Source organism: Narcine bancroftii, chromosome 7 (genome assembly GCF_036971445.1).
Source record: "Narcine bancroftii isolate sNarBan1 chromosome 7, sNarBan1.hap1, whole genome shotgun sequence".
Lineage (NCBI taxonomy): Eukaryota > Metazoa > Chordata > Chondrichthyes > Torpediniformes > Narcinidae > Narcine > Narcine bancroftii.
The window spans coordinates 62246183-62264495 of NC_091475.1; the positions used below are offsets into that span (position 1 = coordinate 62246183).

At 40.4% G+C, this 18313-nt stretch overlaps 1 protein-coding gene across 10 annotated transcripts in view; it reads left to right on the top strand.

Moving 5' to 3' along the window:
- The first annotated feature begins 7527 nt into the window (after positions 1-7527).
- LOC138738967 (zinc finger and BTB domain-containing protein 20-like) overlaps positions 7528-18313 on the top strand; it is a 462974-nt gene continuing 452188 nt past the window's right edge. For 7 of the 10 annotated variants that reach the window (XR_011341908.1, XR_011341909.1, XM_069890231.1 and 4 more), the window contains exon 1: positions 9229-9381. The gene's annotated coding sequence lies outside the window, so the exon portion shown is untranslated. Of the gene's footprint in view, positions 8654-8749; positions 9082-9228; positions 9382-18313 lie in introns of those variants that run through there. The other 3 variants (XM_069890223.1, XM_069890224.1, XM_069890225.1) reach the window with 3 other exon arrangements.

Below are 18313 nucleotides of genomic sequence, written 5' to 3' on the forward strand. Positions count from 1 at the left end.
GGGAGATGTGAGATAAAAAAAGCAAACTGGGTAAATATGGGGAATATAGAGATTACAAAAGGTGTAGTTTTAAGGCTTTTGAAGAATATAAAGGTGAATAAGTCTCCGGGACCAGACGGGATCTTCCCCAGGACATTGAGAGAAGTGAAGGAGGAAATAGCAGAGGCTCTGGCGGTAATTTTCCAAATGTCATTAGATATGGGGATAGTGCCGGAGGATTGGCGCATTGCGAATGTGGTTCCGTTATTTAAAAAGGGTTCAAGGAGGAAGCCTGGCAACTATCGGCCTGTAAGTTTGACGTCTGTGGTAGGTAAATTAATGGAGAAAATTCTTAGAGATAGTACTTATAAACATCTGGATAGACGGGGTCTGATCAGGAGCACTCAACATGGATTTGTGGGAGGAATGTCATGTTTGACCAATCTGATTGAATTTTTTGAAGAGGTGACTAGGAATGTGGATGAGGGTAGCGCAGTGGATGTTGTCTATATGGACTTCAGTAAGGCCTTCGATAAGGTACCACATGGAAGGTTAGTTAGGAAGGTGCAGTCTTTAGGTATAAATTTTAAGATAGTCAAATGGATTGAACATTGGCTGAAAGGGAGAGGCCAGAGAGTGGTAGTGGATAATTGTCTGTCAGGTTGGAGGCCGGTGACCAGTGGTGTGCCTCAAGGATCTGTATTGGGCCCATTGTTGTTCGTTATATACATTAATGATCTAGATGATGGGGTGGTGAATTGGATTAGTAAATATGCAGACGATACTAAGATAGGTGGAATAGTGGATAATTAAGAAGGTTTTCAAGGATTGCAGAGGGATTTGGGCTGCTTAAAAAAGTGGGCTGAAAAATGGCAGATGGAATTTAATGCTGATACGTGTGAGGTGCTTCATTTTGGTAAGAAGAATCAGAATAGGACATACGTGGTAAATGGGAGAGCATTGATGAATACAGAAGAGCAGAAAGATTTAGGAGTAACGGTACATCGTTCCCTGAAGGTTGAAACTCATGTGAATAGGGTGGTGAAGAAGGCTTTTAGTATGCTGGCCTTTATCAATCATTGCATGGAATATAGGAGCTGGGAGATGATGTTGAGATTGTATAAGACGTTGGTGCGGCCTAATTTGGAGTTCTGTGTGCAGTTCTGGTCGCCTAATTATAGGAAGGAAATAAACAGAGTGGAGAGAGTGCAGAGAAGGTTTACCAGAATGTTACCTGGGTTTAAGCATCTAGAGTATAGGGAGAGATTGGACAGATTAGGTCTTTATTTTTTGGAGCGTAGAAGGTTGAGAGGGGATTTGATAGAAGTATTTAAGATTATGAAAGGGATAGACAGAGTGGATGTGGATAGACTATTTTCGTTAAGAGGAGGAAAGATTAAAACAAGAGGACATGAGTTAAGAATTAAGGGGCAGAGGTTTAGAGGTAACATGAGGGGGAACTTCTTTACTCAGAGAGTGGTAGCCGTGTGGAATGATCTTCCGGAAGAAATAGTGGCGGCGGAGTCAATTGTATTATTTAAGAAAAGGTTGGACAGGTATATGGATGAGAAGAAGATGGAGGGTTATGGGCATTGTGCAGGGAGGTGGGACTAGAAAGGCCTAATGGCCTGTTTCCGTGCTGTAATTGTTATGTTATGTTTCTCCACTACTTTTGTTTATAGAACTACATCGCAGATTTTCTTTTTGAACATGAAGTATTATCTCATTGTCTCTCCATTAATTCTATTCAGTCTTTTCAACTTTTTCCATTTTATTTCAGATTTACAACATGCTGAGCTTCTCTAGCATTTTGTGTTTTTACTTCAACCATAGCGCCTACAGATTTTCATGATTTACTGATGAGACTAGTATGGCACTTGACCAGTTCTCTCATGGTGGGCTGATCCAGGAGTCACACAACATCCAGAGTGAATTGGTAAAATTGATCAAAGGCAGAGGTCGTGGAATAGAAGTGATATTCTGATTGCAATAATTGACAAGTGGGGTAAAAAGTCCACGTCAGCTGCAGGCTCGTTTGTGGCTGACAAGTCCGATGCGGGACAGGCAGACACGATTGCAGCGGTTGCAAGGGAAAATTGGTTGGTTGGGGTTGGGTGTTGGGTTTTTCCTCCTTTGCCTTTTATCAGTGAGGTGGGCTCTATACTGACCTATATACTGACGCTTAACACACCCATGCATGCACGCTATTATTCCTGCGTGTCACGTCACTAGTCATCAGTGGTGGCCGGCACTGCTCCCGACGCAGGTAAGTTTGCAACTGCAACAGCGCCTCCCCCCACCCCCTTCGGCCTCCAAGCCATACAAGGAGGCAACTGACTGGAACTGTCCTGCTATGTAATGGTTCAGAGGGTAGACAGCTCAGCCCAACCTCAAACGATACTGAAAGACAGCTGATATACATCCAACTGGCAAGGGTGCAACTGGTTCTCTGACTCTGGCCCCCGGTACAGACCGTCGATAAGCATCAGCCTCAATTTTGTGTTTGTTTACATTGACGATATTCTGATAATGAGTGTGGATGAAGAGGAGCACAAGCACCACCTTATCTCATTGTTTCAGAGGCTTGATGAGTTTAGCATTGTGATTAATCCCAGTAAATGTGTTTTCGGTGCTGCTGATCTTATATTTTTGGGACATAAGAGATACACAACATGGTATTTGAAAGTGCAAGAAATTCTAGAATTTGGTAGTTGCGACATTTTTTTAGGCATGATGAATTTTTATCGCTGATTCCTGCCGAATGCTGTAGCACAGGGGTGTCAAACTCAAATTCACGGAGGGTCAAAATTAAAAACTTGGACTAAATCGAGGGCCGAACTAAATATTTATTGAAAATTTTCAACAACATCTGCATGTTTTCTCTTCTTTCAACATATGTAATGTTAAACTTTAGGATATAAATTTAGGAGGATAATCTTACAGGTCAGGAGTAGGTAGCTCAAGTTCACCCTTTGCTTGACCTGAGGGAAACATATTTGGTCCCTGTGGAGATGTAGTCAGCATTCACAGGCTGTGTCCATTTTGGCCTGCATCAGGACTCAGCATTTCCTGCTCACTCCTCAGGCTCTAGGCCTCTATTCACCCTCGACTCACCATCCCTCTACCTGACCAGTCCTTTACCCAACTTCTACTCACGCCTCACTCCACTCGCTCTGCCTCTACCCACCCCATCCTATACACACCCCTCTACTGCCTCTCCCCTCAACCTGTTCCTCCCTCTACCCGTCTCTCACCCTCTAATCACCCCTCCCCTATTCGCCCTGCCCCTCCCCTACTCGCCCTGCCCCTCCCCTTTCACCTCTTCCCTATCCACCCCTCCTTCTACTCATCCCTCCCTCTAACTGCCCCTCGCACCATCATAACTTCCCCTGCCCATTACTCCTCACCTACACCCTCTGCCCACCCCTGCTTACCCACCCACTCAGGCCCAGCGCGCTGCCGATTAGCCTTTGCGGACAGCCACCATCTCTTTCATCATGTGCAGGGCCGAACCAGCCGTCCCTGGGGTCCGCGCGGGTGCAAGTGCTGAAGGCTGTGGCGATCGGGAGAAGTGCGCTCGCGCTGTGGAAGGGCGCGTGGGGCTCGCGCTCGCGCTGTGGAAGTCGCGTGGGGCTCGCGCTGCCCGGGGGCCGTGCGCAGCCTGCCATGTCCGTCGCGCCGACAGGAAATCACACGCGCTCGCCAATCCGCTGCACCGCTCGACAGGTGGGAGAAGTGACTGGTTGTGCGAGGAGCCTTCCAACTGGCTTGCCGGCTGATGACATCGACAGACTTCTCGTGTTACAATTTCTCGTGTTACAATGGGGAAGGATGTGCAATGAAGGGGGAGGATGGTGGGGGTGACATTACCAAAAAACAGCATTGGTTCTCGCTGCAGGGCAGGCCACCTCTAATACATTTTTGAAATGATCTTGCGGGCCAAATATAATTATGTCGCGGGCCAAATTTGGCCCGCGGGCCAGAGTTTGACATGTGTGCTGTAGCATCTCTATTACCCCTTAAGTCCATTGTCCTAGGAAGTGACAATGCAAGTTGACAGAGTGACAAAGAAGGAATACAAAAAATTGAATTCACTGGCTAGGGTATTGAGTATGAATGTTGAGAAGCCATGTTTCACGTGAAAAATAAAAAAAAATTAAAAAAACTATATAAAACTACAGTTATGGAACATTTGAAGCATTGTGTGCAGCTCTGGTCACTACAAAGGAGAGAGGAAATGGAGGCTTTGCAGAGGGTGCAGAGAAGTTCATTTGAATTTTGCCTGAATTGGAATGTATTAGTTGTGGACAACTGGAGATTCTCAGTAACTTCCAAAATGTCGAAAGACGATAAAGATATATGACCAATGTTTTAGGCCTGAGCCCCTCTTTGAGGTTTCAGCAAAAAGCAGACATGTGTCTGAATATAATAGCAAGGTGAGGAGGGAAGAAGGGGCAGGGGAGGACCACAGGCCAACAGCCAAAAGGAATAGTGGACATGGATAAGACGGCAGGAGAGAAAAGCTGAGAATTGATCGGAGAAGGGGGTGACTCTGAATGCAGAGCTGGAGAAGACGTAGGGATAGGTAAAGGAAGAAATGGTGGGGGGGGGGGCTAACAGAAACTAGAGAAGTCAATGTTAGAGGGTGCTAGAGGTTGGAGGGCTCCAGTTGGAATATGAGATGTTGTTCCTTCATTTTGTGGGAGGACTCAGTCTGGCAGTGCATGAGACAATGGACAGATGTCGTCATGGGAAATGGGTTGCCACTTGCTATTGCAGCGTATAAAGTGAAGTTGCTCAAAAAAGTGAAGGAGTTCTTCACTATGAGAATATTCACTAGAATGATACCTGGGTCGGAAGGACTTGCATATGAAGAAAGGTTGGATCGATTAGGCTTGTATTCTCTGGAATTTAGAAGATTGAGGAGGGATCTTACAGAAACATATAAAATTCTTAAGCATTTAGACAAACTAGATACAGATAGGTTGTTTCCAACGCTGGGAAAAAACCAGAACCAGGGGTCACACTTTAAGGGGGATGTTTTTAAGGACTGAGATGAGGAAAAATTTCTCCTCTCAGAGGGTGGTAGATCTGTGGATTTCTTTGCCACAGGAAGTAGATGAGGCCGGTTCTTTGTCAATATTTAAGAGTAGGTTAGGTTTGGCCCTTGTGGCTAAGGGGATCAAGGGGTATGGGGAGAAGGCAGGAACCGGGTACTGATCAGCCATAATATTGAATAGCAGCGTGGGCTCGAAGAGCCAAATGGCCTATTCCTGCACCTACTTTTCTATGTTTATACTCCGAGAGTAGCAGGTGCCTGGGACACACTTCCAGGAGAGGTGGTGGAAACAGAAACAGCAGCAACATTTTAGAGGAATTTAGAAATTCACCTTAAGTGGCCAGTGGTGTGTGCAGACCACATGCAGGAAGATGGGATTACTGAATTTGTTACCACAGTTGTCATAGACATGGGAGAACCAAAGGACCTGTTCCCTTGCTATATTATTCTATCTCTTTCGATTGTGGAATGCACGAACCTCTCCTTTCTATTTCTTTGAACTATTCTCAGCCATTTTTACACTGAAAAGCTACATTACTGCCATATACACAACCTGGCTCTTGAGGCTGACTTGCTTGTTCACACAGAACCGAAAAAAATCCAGCTCCCTGAGTCAAATATGCTCCACCGTTGAGACTACCAACCTAAGTGGATTGAAGATGGTTAAGTCCACCTTGTGATTCTTTCACACAGTTCTCGAAAGACAGATAAAATCCAGTTTTCAAACTCTGTGTAAACGGTGCTCTAGTCTGAAGTACACTTTGGAGATCAAACTGACAAGCAAAAACTCAGAGCTTATGAAATTCTTGTGGTCTTCTGATGTGTTAAAACTAGGAATAGGTCATTTGCCATTTCTGTGGTGTTTGAGTACCGTAATATTACAAAGTTATTCTTAATTGTTCATGAGCTTGCATTTCATTTTTAGTTGATTCAGGCTGCTGCCACTCCTCAGGTCACCTGACTCTCTTCCTCCAATCAGGTTCTAGCTGCTGCATCGTGCCTTTCTTTTAAATTTTAACTGCAATTGTACAATTAAGTTGAGGAAAAGCTTGGAAAGCAGCCACCAATTTTTTCATTCTCAAAAGCAAAAAAGGAGACTTGAAAAATTATGAAAAACCTAACCACATATTATTTGTCCCAGGAGAACAATTATGATGCTAAATCAAGAAACTTCTCAACTATTACTTTTTAATATCCTACTTATTTAAAATTAAATGCTATAGTTTATAATGGAGCTTTCTTTTAATTTACTCTGCTCCTTTTTGACGTTGGCAGAAATCTGAAGAGTGCAAATGCTTCTTGCATACAAAAAGCTGTTCAATTATTAATGAAGTTTATCACTTGCTGTCATGGTCTCCATTTTAAAAATAAGCACCTTGTCCCTTGCTCAGAAATTCAATATGGCAGCCATGTAACTAAAAACATTTGATAAACAGATCAGCTTTAAGACTTCCATATCTGTTACTGTAACTTAATATGTGCTGATTTATTTTCACAGTAAACATGTCAACTTGTATGATAGATTTCTGGTAAATATGCTACAAATGTTAATGTCATTCAGTCATCCCACACTATGGTCAAGGGGCACAGTATCCCATGGATGTCATCAGATAGCCTTCATTGATATTAGAAGTAATCTACACAGAAAGTTAGAAAGTTTCAATTCATGAAATTGTGGGGCCCTTTCTTAGAATTGTTTTATAATTGAAATAATTAATAATTACTGTATGTTCTGGTGGTTCACTGCCTGTTCTCTCTGTGTGTGTGTGGGGGGGGGGGGGGTGGGTCACCACTGGTTCCACATTCTTTTTTTCATTCATTTAAAGGTAACCTTGATTAGAGGGAGAGCTTTGATTTAGTTCGTTTTTATATTTTTTCTCCGTTATTTCAATAAATGGGTATAACAGATCATTTCAATCAAATGTTTTTGATATATTATAAGCAATTATTGTAGTTTTATCTATTTTTGTCTCATTAACTTTTTGTGCGTGTGTCGTGCACTACCAGTAACGACAGGTAGTACCTTGCTGGCCGGCACCCAGGTATAGGAATGGCGGAAAGGGAGGGAACTCGACCTTTATGGCCCAGGACCACAGGGGGAGGAGTCATTGGGGATGAGTCATCAGTGGGCGGGCCAGCTCCAGATGTACAACAGTCAATCATAACCTTTATACCACCTTGTACTTCCTTGTATACCCATGAATTAGCATGCAATTGCCAATTGTGTATGTTAAAATATCTTAAAAATAAATAATCAACACAGAATTAAAAAAAAAATCTCCTCTGGTTTAACACATAAAAGCTAACACAAGCTTTTCGGTGAAGGCTGTAATGTTACATACCTGAAACGGAATCAAACGGTCATTCCTCACAAATTTGATCTTCATTATTGGATCGTGAGAGGGAATGAGTTTAATCTAAAATTGTGCACACTTCAGTTCAAGCAACATCACGCACTGGAGACAAGGATGAGCGATTTATTGAACAACTTCTTTTATAACAAATGACAGAGAATCCAGTTTTTCTGCAGTTACATGAGCAGATCAGAAGGCCATCGTTGGGCAGACCGGACGGACCTGTGCCCCTGTATCCACAGGTGGAATTTGCGTTTGACTGGTCTCAATGGAAGTTTCTGTTTCGCAAATGAAACCGTCTTCAACATTTGCGCAGCGTCGCCAGTCGAGGAGATGCCCAGCCAGCGAACGCCAGAAGCTCAGCACCGTGGCTCGGGCTCTCGTGGCCGTCGTCCAGTGGCGGAGCAGCGGTCTGCCGGCACCCGGCCGCCTCGAATGAAGCATCGTGGGTTTCGCCGGCTGCTCGACCAGGGCTGAATCCGCGGTGCTGGTCAAAGCATTTGAATGCAACGGGACCATCTCCTCTCAGCACTAAGTTTGCAAACCCCAGCGCCTCGGGTCATCCCCCGGTCATCCCCCTCTCCTCCCCCGTCCCCTCACTCCGTCAAGGGCGCTAACTGGAGGGCCGGGGATAAAACACTGCTGACCCCACCTCACGGCGCACAAGTGCTGTGATCATCAGCTCCCGTCCAACTTAGAGCCCCGGGCGAGCGGCCCGCGTGACGTCACGGCCGAACAGGTTGAGTGACGTCACCGCCGCTGCGATGACCCGCCGCCTCGCTCCACCACCAACGGTAAGTTGGGGAGCAGCCGCCCCAGCGCGCGCGCGTCCTCGCAGCCCCAGCTACGAGGGCGCGACTGGCTGCCGGCGCGCGCACCGTTCGTCATTTGCGCCCCCTCCCTCCCCTTGGACCCCGCGATGGGGGGGGGGGGGTGTTGAATAAGGCGGGCAGTGAGTGATGAAGTCCCTCAACCCCCCATCTTCCCAGGCCTAGGCTGAAGACTCCCTCTCCCCCCCCATCTTCCCGGGCCCAGGCTGGAGACTCTTCCCACCCCCCCACACCCCCACCCAACCCTCATTAGGGGGTGAGACGAACACAGGAGCCCTTGCCGGGCAGCGAGCGCCGCTGCGACTCGCCGACACATAACGGACCGCCCGCCCGCCACACGATGAACTTTGTGTGGCACTCCGGCCTCTGTGTACCTGCTTTGGCTTTGTTCTGCCCGATCGAGGCCCTTTTACTCCCTCCACAGCAATTGAGTGAGTAGGCCAGTGGATTTCAGGCCACTTTATTTGTTATCTGTCACCTGCCGCCTTGATGGGATGGGGGGGGGGGAGGGAGAGATTGTACAAAACATGAAATGCGTAGAAACTAAATAGGCGGCGGGTTTCCTCAACCTAACTTGTCCAAAAAAAACATTTGGGCTGACCCTCTGCCTGACTGACGTTGGGGGCACCGAATGACCTTCGCGATAGGATTCGCTGCTGGCCAATAGTGTCGGGGCGCGCGGTGATTGACATGGTGGCGGCCCAATGGCACTACCAGGCTAGATCTGTGGATGACGCGTCGAGCGAATGGCTGACGGTGATTGACAGATGTCGGGCCTTCTCAAGTGGCCAGGCGGGGGTGATTGACAGGCCGCCGGGACAATGAGGAGTGGGCGCGCGTGTGTCCCCTCCCGTGGAAGGTGATTGACTTGAACAGTGCTCGTGATTGACGCCGGCGCGGGGCAATCTTGGCGTGAGCTATTACATGATGGGAGTTTTAAGATACATGATGTGAAGCCAATCAATCCATTCGACCGGGCTCTTGGTAACGAGACTCCGGGCGCCGTGTTACACCAATCGGTGTAGTGTCGGGGCGGGATGTCTGGCTATCATGTTAGGTTGTCTTTTGTGTATACAGAAGATGGATACAGTATTCAAAGTGTCTACTTTGGAAATGTGTTTTATTTCTGGAAATGTATCCTTGTGCTTGGATAAGTAAGGTACGTGACTTTTATACATGGCAGCAGTAATAGCAAATGATTTAGATACTTGTGTTTCATCCGCTTTGATTACCATGACCAAGTAAAATTTTGAATTAATTTGCGACTTCAGATGGTCGCTTCAGTGAATTATTGGTTTTTCAACACTGCATTAATCCGGTATCTGTGTCGAGTCGCCTCTTTCTCTAGCTCTTCGTTTCTTTACGCGTTCATGCGGGGGAGGAGGGGGTGGGGGTGGGGGTGGGGGGGGGGGGTGGGGGAAAGATGCCGTTTTGAGTAAATGTGGAGGTGCATGAGCGAACATTAAAAGAAAAACATATCTATGTGGAAATGTTAAATTCCTTTGTTCCTTTTTGACATTCGCGGTATTAAGTTTATATTTACAAACAGTCACTGCCTTTGATCTCCGGGAGAATATTTGAGTAAAAAGGCTAATAGCTTTGTCAAAGTCTTGAAGTACATTACCAGGCCTCAGCTACTGAGTTTTTTTTAAATCCAGAGACTTCGGTTGTCGGTTCTGAATTATTTTAATGAGAGGAAGGGGTGGCCGGTGGTCTAAAGGAGTTGCGGGATGGGTGGGTGCAGGGGGTGGGGTTGGTGGGAGGAAGGTTTTATTTTTATCAGTAACTTCTGGTCTATTCTAACTCTCGTCTGATTTTTTTTTTGGGGGGGGGGTGTTTTTGTACTGTCTTGTGCCAGCTTTCAATTTTCCGTCAAAATTGTTTTCAAATTCGCAAGAAGCAAATAGTTTATTTTGAGTTCCAATTTACAGTCAGTTTATAGATGTGGCAAGAAGCTGTTGCATTAGGTGATCAAATCCATAAATTGATATAAACATGGTACGCCATTATACTAGTTAAGTGTTGCCCTTTTTTGTAAATCATTCATTAGATATTGAGATAAAATAGATAATCACTGGTAAACACATGAATAATTTCCTTTGGTTAAAATTAACAAATAGTCTCGATGAGCATTTTTATTAAAAAATATAAATGTTGATACTTTTTAATCATCTAAATGGCATTGTTTAATTGTTAGTTTTGTGGAAATATTTTTTGGCTATCACAGTGGAACAATGTAAGAGCTATTCAGAATGTTCTGAAAGAATTCAAGGTTACTTGTTATTTTGATTTGTTTTCTGTCTGGTGTACATTTTAATCAACAGTTGATAATTACAAACTCTGAGTTGTTGAACTATTTTCTGGAATTTTCCATTTTATTGGCTGTTTGATTATAAACATTGTGTGGCCCTAAGAATATATGATAGCAGTGGCTTTGCTTCCCTGACGATATTGGGATTTTGTTTTTTTTTCAATGGTAACAATGCCTTGAAGAGTATTGGGACTTATGGTAGTATGATTAATGGTGTGAATGTTGACATTTCTTCTGTGATAGAATAAGAAACTTGCTACAAAGCAATAATGACTATCGGTAGATGTTTGAATGTAGTGTTTGGTCTCATTTCTTGATTGGGGTTTGCTGCACAGCATACATTTTGATTAAGTACTTTTGTTTAGAACTGTGAAGTAACTGGAGAAAGAATTACAGTTAAAATATGCACATACTGATTATTACTGTACTTCATTCTTTGATTTTCAGAGCCCTTGACAAATTTTAATGTAAAATCACTTTTATATGGTTCTCAAGTAATGATTCCTTGCAATAATGCAGCTTCTGAAAACAATTGGTAGATTCATTCTTTAAATAAAACAATGATTCCTATTGCATTCTATTGCAACCCTTAATACTTTTCTGCCATCAAGCATCTGTTTCAAGGTTAATTTTTTTTCCCTCTGTCTGGATTGCATTGGAGCACATAGGTACAACATAATGATTAAAACAATATTTTTGTTTAAATTTTCATTTGAAAAACAAATCTTTTTGATGCATGTGAAAATAGTTGTTCAGCAATCAATAATAATTTGCTCATTTGATAATTTAAAAGTTTCTATTTAAAGGCAGATAATGTAACAATCCATCTATTGGACCAAAATCACAATTTTAAAATATTTTACTGCAGGACAAACTTTCATTACATGTTGGTGTTAACCTGCAAGTTGATTTAATCTGGCTGTCATGGAACTCACTGCCACATATAGCAGTGGAAGCCAGATCACTGGGAGTATTTCAATAAAAAATAGACAAGTATCTCATTAGTGAGGGCATCAAGGGATATGGGGGAAAGGCCAGAAATTGGAACTAGTGTAGAGTAGCTAGTGTAGATTTACAGAACAGACTCGATGGGCCAAGTGGCCTGCTTCTGGTCCTTTGTCTTGTGATCTACAAGTAGATATTTGGAATAGTTGATTTTCTTTTCAACTCAAAAGCAAATTTGAATGGCAAGTGTGTAATTTAATTTAAAAAAAAAACTTGTGCATTTTGATCAACTTTCCCAACCAACATTTATATCTATTAGTTGATCCATACATATTTAATATTTGATAAATTCCTTTGTGTGGACCTGAAATTTGACATCCACCTTGCAAGCAACAACTTAAGTTCCAAATGTACTTGAACACAGTTTGAAAACTTCTGAGTTTGACATCTGTTTTTGAATGAAATGGATCATAAAAATTGGAAAATAGTTGCTTGAACTCTTGTAATTTAGACACATCCTATGACCTGGGTTCTCTGTGCTTAAAATGAAGACAAGAAAGAGGAAAATATTGTTGCATGAAAATACTTTTGCTTATTTACTGATGCTTGCCCTCTGAATAAATAAGTAAATAAATGGTAGTCAATATTGTTTAATGCTTTTAGATTTGGGGGAATTGATAATTTCAAAATTAAATAAAATTATTATTCATCTGGATAAGCAGTTTTTAGTGAATGCCTAGATATGATTTAATAATTTCTGCAAGCTTGACAAAAGGGTGTAATTGGCACGTATTTTAAGCCAAATATCTCGTGTTTTGAAAACATTCCACTTAACCTTTTTCTTTGTACAGTTGTTTTGTAAAAAGTATTGGATTAAATAGAGAAAATTTATATTATTTTTCAGAGAATTATTTCCTTAAAAACCATTAGCATACAATAAATGCTTTCCTGAAATTTCGAAGGCAAGCATTTGCATAGATTTTTAGCATTGTAGGGACAATGTTAAAATGAGTGTAGTTATACCTGAAAGAATGATAATAATTTGTGTATGAAGGCAGCAGAAAAGATTTTTAGCTTCTGTATTTCCTCATCTTTGTTAATTTTAACAGATGTGTCATCCGTTACTTTAGGAGACAAAATTGTATCTCTGTTTAATTTGCTGCTAGTTGGAACATTGAAGTCAGAATTTGTTTTGCTAACTGATATAAAATTTGTTGCCTCAAATGCAGTCAAGCTGTCACCATGAAATGGAAATCTGTATGGTTGAGAATTTTTGTATTTTTAATATTAACATTTTGATCAAAGCAGTTTATTAATTTTATTTTTTTAGTGAAGCTTTTTTGAAAGATGATTTCTCTATTTTAAGCTGAAATTTTAAAAATATATAATGAATTTACACCTGGCCTCTTTGATTTGGACATACAGCATGGTAACTGGCCTTTCCAGTCCCTAAGGCTATGTTGCCCATACGTTTTTGAAAGTTAGAAAATCAGAGTGTCTTAAGTAAATCCATGCGTTCGTGGGGAGAAGGTACAAACTCATTTTCGACACTACCAGATTTGAACTTGGGTCGCTGGTGCTGTAATAGAGTTGCACAATGCTAACCTTTAGGATGAACCCAGACTCTGGTCCTGAAATACTTTCTGAAGTGCCCTTGTTATGGAATAGTATCTGGTTTGTATGATGGAGGTCAGGAAATAATTAAATGAACAATTAAGATTGTTGATCTATATGACACAAATATACTTGCAGAATATTAGGAAAATGCCTTTGTTCTTGAATTAATCCCATATATTTTTTCTTTGTGTTTAATTTCTGTAAACAATTGATTCTTCATTTGACATCCATTCAGAAAGTGTGCACCTGCAAAAGTGCAGTGGTGAGGAAATAACAATTTAAATTGTGTGCTCAAGACGATCCTAACTTTGGTATCTAAAAATTAGGATAAAGATTGCTCTTAAACCAAGCCAATTCTGATATTTTGTGTTGCACATTCAATTTAGTATTAAAAATAACTTAAAATTAAAAATGTGTTCATTTTTTTGTGGATTCCATGAAAGCTTAGAATTGATATTGACCGTAAAACAATATTTTACTGTTGTAACTAAATTGGGTGCTAGGGGCAGTATGATCTGTGGGGAGTTTTATGAATTTTAATAGCAATGAGACATTTTTCCAGTGTAGTTATTTTAGCAAAAGAAAGCTGTATCACAGTTTAATCTGTTGCTGCTTGGAATATTACTTTGGGTGGGATTGGGGCTAGACTTTACAAGGGATTGCAACTGCAGAATTACTTTCTTTTTTTGAGTTGTAAACTGAGTATTTTTGTGAATCTAAAGTAATATCTTTCTAAGAAGTACTGCTTTCTTGCTTTTGATATTGATAAGATACAGTAATTCCAATTACATTTTTCTTAGCCATGAATATTCTGGTTTAACAATCTGAAAATGATCAAATGACTGCAGCTCTCAATTGGGAGCAATTGCAGACTTGTTAATGCTGATTTTTGACCCTTGGGTTTTTCAGCAGACATATGATGCATGTAAGCAATTCATATGTGTAAAAATAAATCTTTATATTAAAAAAAAATCACTTTTCAGCCTGATACAAGAAAAAAAAAACATGAATTCCATTGCATTTGAAAAGTAATTTGGTATACACCATTAGGATTTAATTACAGTTATGAAATCTGTTTTTGTAGTTCCCAGAAGAACAATATTTCTTTATTCAGCATTTTTGCATGTTGTTGAAGTTGAATATGCTGTTTTATTGGTGGCAAATAAGTCAGCTGAAGCTGGGGACTAGTGCAGTACACAAAAGTGCGGGAGCTCTGGCACTTTGTACACTGCTTTACTGTTCCAATAAAATATTAAGAGTTAATATTATTAACTCTTTTTGTAATTGTTTTGTTATTCTGTGGAGGATTTGGATTTTCATCCAAATTTCTTACATTTTAGAAAGTAAACACAAGAAAATGATCAGTTTGGTCATTGTTAGCTTCAAATAATGAGGACATTTTTGGAAAAATAAAGGATATGTACTGTTGAGGTTGGAATTGTGCTCTCATGAAATCAGAACTTTGAGAAAGAGAATACTTAGAGTTCTTCCCAAAATGATAGACATATCAAAAACAATATGAAGTCACCTGTCACTAGCAGATAATCTCCCTCCATTCAGCTGTGTGAACCCAATTGATATGATTCTACATTTTGCAAACCCTACAAAATGTTCAGTAAAGATGTGCCATCATTCTGCTCTCAAAAATTTTGTTTGAAAAGTGGAACATGGAAATTTTCTCTAGTTTAATGTAGGAATATGTATCTCATGAGGGGAAAGACCTTTATGAAACAGATTTTTGTTGCCACTTGTTTTCTGGAATTATGGGCCAAATTTCTCAGATGAGGATTCACTTATTGATCATTTGCCACACTTTTGGTCCATTCTATGATGTGGCAAATGATCCATTCTAAGACTCTTTTATTGGTAAGGATGATGTTCTACTATCTCTATGATCTGCACCAGTACGCGAACAGTGCACTCTTGCTACTGCAATTGTCCATTATATATGGGGCCATATTACTCACATGAAGAATTTCTTTAAGTTGTCCGCTGTTTTAATTAAAAAATAATTCTTAGCTTCTTCCTTGAAGAAAGGCTCAGGCCTGAAACATTGGCAATATATCTGTCTCCTAATGACACTGAAAGACCAGCTGAGTTCCTCCGGCATTTCGGTGTGTTTTTACTACAATCTGCAATTTTTACTATGTCTGCAGACATAGTTTCATTACTGTTTTAATTATTTTGTTACCAGATTTTACCACTGGAGGCCCTCAGTGTCCTATGTGTAAATATTGACACTTGTAATGCTGGACTTAAAACCCTCTTAAATTTAATTTCCCCCGCCCAAAAACTTCAGCCGAAAGCAGTATACCTTCATGCTCCACATTTGTTTTCATCCTGAGATGACTAAGGCTGCACCTTGTCACAGAAAATGTCTTTATTGTGTGTGGATTTTTGTCTTTTTCTTAATTAAAGTTTTAAGTTAGATTAGAGTTGTGTTGTAAAATGATGATACTGTGTTCTTATTTTAGATATTGGTATTAATGGTAGATGCATTTCTTCCCAAGAAATCTGCAGGAAAAACTTTAATCAACAACTTGACAATTCTCGTTATAAATAAAACATCCAAATATTTAATGAATACTTATTTTCTGAATTGAACTTGAACATTTGCATTTTATTTGTGGAAAAATAATCTTTAGTTACAATGATTGTGTTGATGGAGGTTGCTCATTCAGTTATTGTTGTTTATAAGCTTGTTAACGAAGTGTAAAACCTCATATGCCAGAAACTTCCTGATATGGCTTGCTCAAACTGTAAAATCCCCATTATCCGGCACTCAATCAACCAGCCAAAATGTTGAGTAAATAAATACATTTAAAAATAAATAAAGTTTAAATAAATGTTTAAAATTGTTAAAGTCCTCCGAAGCAACACAAAATGGGAGCAAATATTCAGCTAGAGGAGTCCCCTGGTTGTGCCTGCTTCAGCAGCTGTTTGAATAAAGTTTCAATAAAGTTGTGTTTGAATAAAATGGTGCCGGTCAGGATGAAGAGCTGGCCAATGCCCCTTGACTCTGGGGTGACTCTCCCAAAGTCTGTCTCTATCCTTGCCTAGTAAAGGTCTTTTATTTTTGTCAGTATTAGGTATATTAATGAGACTTTATCTGTAAACTTGGGGAGGGGGTTAATTATGATGGCAACAGGGTTAGCATAGCGAGTAGCACAATTCTGTAACAGTGCCAGCAGCTGGGGTTTGAATTTAGTGTGCTGAGGGCCTAATGGGACACTGGTGTGGAGGGGAGATATTTTCAGCGTGAAGGGAGGGGGTTAATTATGATGTGACGTGGTTAATGAAGCGGCTAGCACAACACTGTTGCAGTGTCAGCAACCATGATTTGAATTTAAATTTTGTAATTTACAGGAATTACCTGATAAAAGTGAACTTCACATAATTAAAGACTATAAATACTGATTTTAAAAAAAAATTACATTTTGCATTGTCTTTTAAATGGGGTATTCTTTTTGGAATATTTTGAGAATTTTCAATCAGCATGTAAAACGATGAAAAAAGAAAAACATCAATACCACTAATATTTACAAAATAATACAAATATTGATCCACATGTCAATATTAAAGAAAGTGAGAAAAAACTTAACGTGATTCATTTATTTTAAAGAAAGGAAAAATTAGAATAATTCTATATAAAAAAAAATTCAATGTTCATATTGAACCAAAGGGAGGAAAAGAGAAAGAGGAATGCTCCCACCCCTCCCCCAGTAAACAAGAAGAAAATAAGAAAAGAGAGAATTTAAGAAAAAGACTGGCTTCACCTCGGATAAACCCCTCTTCCATCAAGGGACAAATAACCTGATTTATCTAGGGTATTCAGTGCCGCAAGCACCCGGGGTAGGGGTGGCGTGTGGGGGAGAAAGAGAGATGGGGGGGGTAATCATTAAAGATTTACCCCAGTGTATCTTGGGTATGAATTCCATATTCTTGAAAATACCTCATATCTGTTTCTGAGGTTTTAGGTGATCTTCTCCTTTTCTATCTTCCAGTGGGCTAATTCTAGTTGGAAATCAGATTTCCAAGTAACTGCTATGCATTTTCTGGATACTGCTAAAGTGATCTTAACAGATTTAAATTGATATTTTGACAAACTCATTTTAGGTCTTGTCTTCTAAATTCCCTAATAAAAAGTATTTTTGGTGACTGAGGGTACCGCATATCTTCTCAGAAAGGTCTCATTTTAGGGCATGACCAGGTTGAAGAAAGTGCCTATTTCTTGACCACGTCAAAAACATTGGCCTGATATTTCCAATTTGAATTTATGTAATGTTTGTGGCAAGAAGTTGTATTGTACCAATCAATACTGTACGTTAATTATATTAATCATGCTGTCCCAACATAAGTTAGACCAACAAAATAGATCAGTTTCTATACCCAAATCTGATTCCCTCCTTTGTCTTGATTTATCAAGCCCTTGTTTCCCACGTGAAATAAAGAATACATTTTTGAAATTTTTTTGTGCTCCCCTTTCAAATCAGAGACTCTATTTCGCAACACTGCAGTAAGGTTGGTGCTGGACCTAATTTGTCTCTTAGTTAAGATATTAATTGAAGATAGCAGAAAAAAGATGTATTTAAAACTCCATATTTATTCCTAATTTTCTCAAATGTCATACTTTGCCCCTGCTCATAACAATCCTTAATACACTTGACCCCTCTATGGGACCAAGTGTGCAGGTTTTTATTATCAATCGTTAATGGAATTAACATATTGTGAGCCAGGGGTGAAAGGCCTCCCCCACCCCCCAACTCCAATTTTATCATTAATTTGATTCGATATTTTAATTATATTCTTTAATATGGGGGTTTCTTCAGGGCCAGATAATAATTTACATTTTCATATACAAGGTTTTTCTGCTAACCTCTTGCCAACCTTGTGCAACTTCAATTTTACCCATGAAGACTTGTCTTCTCCATCAAAGAGGGAGGTTATAAACTTCATTTTTTGAAATCTGGGAGCAATCAACCTCCCAATTAATAATTCTGTTAATTTATCAATAGAGACTCTGAAAGGCTTACCATTCCACAGAAACTTACTGATGCATTTACTGAGATTTTGAATAATCTCTGAGATATAGGAGCAGGCCCACTTTGGGGGGGAAAAAAATTGTACTCTAGGCAGCACATTCATTTTAATACAGTTGACCCTTCCAACCAAAGTTATTGGGAGGGTCACCCATTTATTAAGATCATCCTCAAATTCT